This window comes from Myotis davidii, unplaced genomic scaffold (genome assembly GCF_000327345.1).
Source record: "Myotis davidii unplaced genomic scaffold, ASM32734v1 scaffold221, whole genome shotgun sequence".
NCBI lineage: Eukaryota > Metazoa > Chordata > Mammalia > Chiroptera > Vespertilionidae > Myotis > Myotis davidii.
The window spans coordinates 4394576-4400655 of record NW_006293349.1 but is presented as its reverse complement, the minus strand read 5'-3'; positions in this window follow the sequence as shown (position 1 = coordinate 4400655).

The window sequence follows — 6080 nt, the reverse complement described above, 5'->3', positions numbered from 1 at the left end:
TTTTCTCTTTCCAATTAGGCATCCAGCCTGTATCTGGATTTCTTTATTCACAGGAAAATAAAAGACCCACACTAGGGCCAGTTCGGCATAAAATAAAGATTTTTTTCACATGTATTGTGTGTTGAAAGCCCAGAATGTTTCTGCTTTGGGGCAAAAAAATCAAGGTTTGAGCCTCCTGCATTTCAGGCCTAGATCAGTTCACCGGGAGCTCCTTGGACAGAGCCAAGCAGCTAGTGTTGGTAAAGGTTATATTGAAAGTCATTTCCTACATTAGGAGACTAATGCCTGGGCCCAGTTAATTCTTGCTTGAAAGTTTGTTTACTGCCCTCCAGCCCCGGTCTAAGTGGTTTTCTATTGGAGACGGAGAGCATGAGGCACCGAGGCGCAGGCAGCGATCATTATTAACAGTTCCATAGCAACCACCCTTCCTGTCCTAAACCCACGCTGACACCGCCAAGCTCCTCAGACGAAACTGGCGCCCTGACCTCTGTGTTGTGCTGGGTCTGGGTGCCCAGATAAAGGCTTGCAGCCAGGAGCTCCTGCCTGAAGGGAACGGGCAGGCGCTCCCATTGTTAAAGAGAGAGCCTCCTGATTTTTGTTTGAACATTGCATTGTCCTGCAGTATTTGAAGCACGGAAATCATTCTTCACTCTCCACTCAAACTCCCCAATGAAGAAGCCAGATCTTTCACAAAACAGCTTGATAGTCATACATTTAGACTTTTCACCATAAAACCAATTCATTGAATATTTATTAAGCAATGCAACAATCTGTCTCTCCCATTGGCTAAAAATTCTTAGTCCCCAAAGCAGTAAGACACAAGCCTGGGGGAGAGAGGATATATATATTTGGCCAGTCCTCACCAGAGGATATTTTCCCATTAATTTTAGAGAGAGCAGAGGGGGGATAGAGAGAGAGGGAGGAAGAGAGTATTTTTTCCATTGACTTTTTTTTTTCTTTTTGGACAGAGTGGAGGTGGGGGAGAGGGAGAGAGAGCGACAGACACATTGATTGGTTGCCTCCTGCACGGGCCCGACCAGGGCTGGGGGTCGAGCCTGCAACCAAGGTATGTGCCCTCGACCAGAATCAATCAGGAACCCTTCAGTCCACAGGCTCTATCCACTGAGCCACACCAGCTCAGGTGGGAACCAATATTTCTGATAGCTTCTGTTACACCAGGCTGGGACTTCCAGTGGTCAGGTCCTATGCACCTACCACACGCTAGACACAAGCTCTATCTCATTTAATCAAACAAATCCTATTAGAAAGGTGCTATTTTTGCACCTGAGACTTTTTGACATTAATTTATTCCAGCAAGTAAGATGGGGGAGGGAGGGAATTCCAGAATTCTTAACCACTCTAAGTTCTCACTCATCATGTTATAGTTTAACTATTTTTCCTTTGCTGGTCACAGAATTAAAAGTCTTGCCCAAGTTCATGTAACTATTGAGTGTGAGAGTCACTGCTCAACCCCAGTCTGAACGTCATGCTTTTGCCAAAACAGACTCCTAATTACATCACCCAACTGTGCTTAACGAATCACTTTACAAGCTCTTAGATGGTGTAGTATTGCTTTCATTGTATCGCCCCTTTAGACAGCAGGGTCACAGGTAGCCACGCTACGTAAATGATTTCGGTGACTGTCATTCAATGCTACGAAAAAGCAGCTCCTGGTTCTTGGGGAGCCACACAGAGACTATTATTCAGGTTTGCGGGGGCCATGGGGGGGCTCCCTATTCCTTGGCATTGTCCATTGTCAGTGCCGCAGGGTTCACTTTGGGGCATCGCTTAATAAGGGCAACTTGTCAACAGAGAGAGACCCTGGGATTGGCTAATTCGAAGATGGCACAAGACGTCTGCTCCAACTCTTTACGTTAAAGAACTCATCCCCTATGTCATGCCAGAGAAATCACCATATCCTGCCTGGACACGGTCCTCTGATAGGCTGAAAAGATAAACTAGTGGCAAATCAGCACGGGGCTGTGCAAGGGGGGGATGGAGGCTCAGAAGTACAGTGAACCTCGAGGAGAGGGAGACCTAGCCTCAGATAATTCCTACAAAACCATCCAGCCGTCTTCTCAAGGGAAACAGGGGCAAACACTGGGGCCTCCATTTCTGTGCTCACGCCACCAAAGACCCTCCAGGCCAGCCCTCTTTCATCGGGACGGATGCTGCAGGCAGACTTCTTCCAGAGCAGCGGTTCTCAACCTGTGGGTTGCGACCCCTTTGGCGGTTGAACGACCCTTTCACAGGGGTCACCTAAGACCATCGGAAAACACATATATAATTACCTATTGTTTTGTGATTAATCACTATGCTTTCATTATGTTCAATTTGTAACAATGAAAATACATCCTGCATATTAGATATTTACATGACGATTCATAACAGTAGCAACATTACAGTTATGTAGCAACAAAAATAATTTTATGGTTGGGGGTCACCACAGCATGAGGAACTGTGTTAAAGGTTCGCGGCATGAGGAAGGTTGAGAACCACTGTTCCAGAGGCTCCGGCAGTGGTCCCAAACCCAATGTCTACGGGGCTCACGATGAGCACAATGGTGCCAGGAGGTGCCAGCAATGGTGCCAAAGCTGTTGCTTGTGGGCCACGTCCTCTCGATGGGGCACCTTCTAACTCATCTGCCTTTTTTCAATTTCCAGAAAGGGATGGCACCTTCTAGGAGCCACCAGGATCGGGGTAAACTGCCAGCCACCACCCAACTCCAACTGCCATGTCAGAAACCAAGCCCAGTGTTGCCAACAATTCTACTTCTTTTAAGAAGGCCCAAAATTCAGATTTCTTTCTACGTGAAATCCTCTTTGCCTTTAATTTTTGGCAACTGGCTCAAATCATTTTAAATAGCATGCAAGCCAGTCGTAACTGTCTGCTCTCGATGTGTCCCTGGCCTGGGCCACAGCTTCTGGCTTCCGGTCTATAGAGATGAAGGCTGTGAGCTCTCCTTCCCACCCTGAGCCACAGACTCCAGAGTAGAAGCTGGTCACAGGATTGGATTTGCCTTGAGAAAAAAAAACGCAAACCTTCTTAGGGAAAAATAGAGTGCCAACGCACTCTTCCCAGAACTTGTAAGCAATGCTCTCTTACTGCTTCCTCAATTTGTAAGATTCCTGTTCATGCTGCAGAGCTAGTGACTGGGGAGAGAGCCACCCATCACACTGAAAGGTGGTTAGAGGATCTATTTTGTTCATTAGATTCCACAGAGACATTGAAGCATGCAGCAGACTGACAAATTTCAGAGGGAAAGGGAAGGGGGAAATCATTAACCAAAGAACACATATGCAGACAATAGGGCGGTGAAGGCCTGGGGAGGGGGGAGCGGGACCAAGGTGGAGGGGGTCAATGAGGGAAAAGGGGGGAAATCTGTAATACTTTCAACAATAAAGAAAAATAAATAAAAAGAAAGGTGGTTATAGGTTCTCTAATGGCAAAGCACCACTTATTATTAGCATCGTTAACTACCTGTGGGTGACAGGCAGAACCCCTGCTTGTCTAAGGGTTTGGAAGGTTTGGTAAACTGAGCATAGGATGTGACTATCCTATTTCTATGTTCTAGTTGAAAAATACCTACTGAAAAAATATATATATTGATAGATAAAATATTTATATATAATATATATCTTCCAGTTGAAAATACCTACTTATCTATAATAATAATAGCATAATATGCTAATTAGACCAGACATCCTTCTGACGACCTTTCAGATGAAGCCAGGGCTGAAAGGGAATCCCAGGTCCTGGGAGCTGGAGGGAAGTGGGTGACAACAGCCAGGGGAAGGAAGGCCTACTCTTGCATGAATTTTGTGCATCGGGCCTCTAGTATATACTATAAAAATATGTATATATACTTATATACACATATATATGTATATACTCCTGTCAATAACCTAGAGGTCCTACAGATGACAAAAAAAGCAAGTCTGAATCCTGCTCTGCAATATATCATAGCAAAATTGCCAGCCAACACTCCATTCTTCAACTCTTTACTGTTCGTAATGAGGTACTAAAGGGAAAGAACACAGCTCAATTTTTTGGATGCTAAATTGAGCCTTCAGATCTCAGCGTTTGGGGGGACACTGTCACGGGTGTAGTGCAAGGGGCAAGAGGCCCTTTGTCAAGGAGGAACCGGCCGCCACCTGGAGCGCTAAAGCCGCACAGGGGTTAGCTGCGCTCTCCAAGGGGCACTGTTCACTGTCCCCGGAATCCCACGGACACGCAGGAAAGATCTGTGAATGCACCTTATTTGAAAAATCAAATTTCCTATGGACCTTCCATCAATAATTTTAAATCCCCACATAATAAAAGGAAGCCCACCCCCAGGTGTATGGAGAAAAGCAATACCTCAGTTTATGAGATTGCCCTTGGAATTAACCAGAGAAAGGGAGACTGATGCACATTGGGTATAATTTCATAATAATCTTTCGTTTTCTCCCTTTCTTTCTACCATTACTCTTCTTATTGTCAGAAACCAAAAATATCTTTCCCATCTACCTTGTAAGTAGACATTTCAGAGATAAATAAAAGCAGGTACGTGTGAACTATCCAATAACCACAGGCAGTTTTTGTTTGCAAGAAAAGTCTCCCCAATAAAGGAGTGATGTGCAATAAAAATAAGGAAGTCTTCAGCTTAAGAAAATTGTTATTTGAGAAATAGTCACTCAAGTTAGTTAATGGAGGTGCTGTGGCCAGGCTGTGTGACATCATAAGTGTCCAGGCTAGAGATGGAAGGAGACTAACCTGTGAGGCTGAAGGTGTGGAGACAAAGAGCACACAGGCATACAAATTGCTCTGAAATACAAAACAAAATGGCGGAAGGGAGATTCTGAGTGGAAAAAACCTATAGTTTTTAAAATGCAACATTGACAGTGAGTGCGTTCATGTGTTCTAATTAACAAGGCAGTGTGGAGCCTGTGGGAAGGAAGGGTGCCAAAGAAGGACAATAAGAAGGAAAAGAGGGGAGAGAGGAGGAGGAAGAAGGGGACGGAAATAGAAAGGAGGAATAAATCAATTAAAGTGAAACTGAAGTCTAGAATTCATTTGTGCTTCAGAATAGGAAGAAAGCTTCACCTCCGACCATTACATCTCTTCTCCATAGCAACATCAAAGAAATATAAGGGATTTTCTTTCTTTTTTCCACAAAAGATGCATTTTTTCCCACAAAAGATGCATTTCTTTCTAATTATTGTCATCCTAAAGTTTTTAAACTATCTTGTTTGATCTATCGCTTTAGAATACCAATTTTTCATATCTGTTTCTTCTAAGTACAAAAAAGACAAAGACTTCCCTTGCCTTTCATTGTTCTTTGAATGGGACTAGACATTAAAAAGTAGATTTACATTGCTAGTCATAGCTCACAACTTCTGAAGCTCCCACGAAACTCATAGATTCATTTTTTCCCCACTGAAGTGACAAGTTACTCAGCTTTCATCAGTTTAAATGAAAACCCAGAAAGTAATAATAATGACCCCCATTTTCACGAGCATTTTCTTTGTGTGAGGAGTCCATGAGCTGAAAGTGTCTCTTTAGAGCTTGGTCCACTATTCTGAAATAAAGATGAACTACTAAACATCATTTATGAATGTATACCTGGAGCCTGTGTGGTTTGCTCTGAAAATCTTAGAATCCCTCATCTTCACTGCAGCCAGACGATATTTTAAGAACACACCTCTAAGGGTTGCCTACTTGCCTACTGGGGCACGGAGAAGGGCACTTGGGTAGTCACTTAGCAACCATTTAAGAACACACCCCAAACTTGTATGAGGCAATTGCTACTGAAAGTCATGAGGAAATCTCGCCCTTAGACCCAGACAAGCAGGGAGCCTGGACTTTGCCTGCTCCTCAGGGAGCCCCATGCTTTCATGTACCTTCCAAACTTTTTTTCTAAGTTTCCTTCTGGTGCCTGGGACCAGCCAGAGCTGACAGTGTCATTGGACAAGAAGACTCAGATCAACTCAGCCTCCAAGTTTGGGATGTGTTCTAAACTGGCTGCCAAGTTCCTGCTACAGTGCCCCAGTGGGCAACACTTCAAGATGTGTGATGAAGACATCGCACTGCAGGGAAGA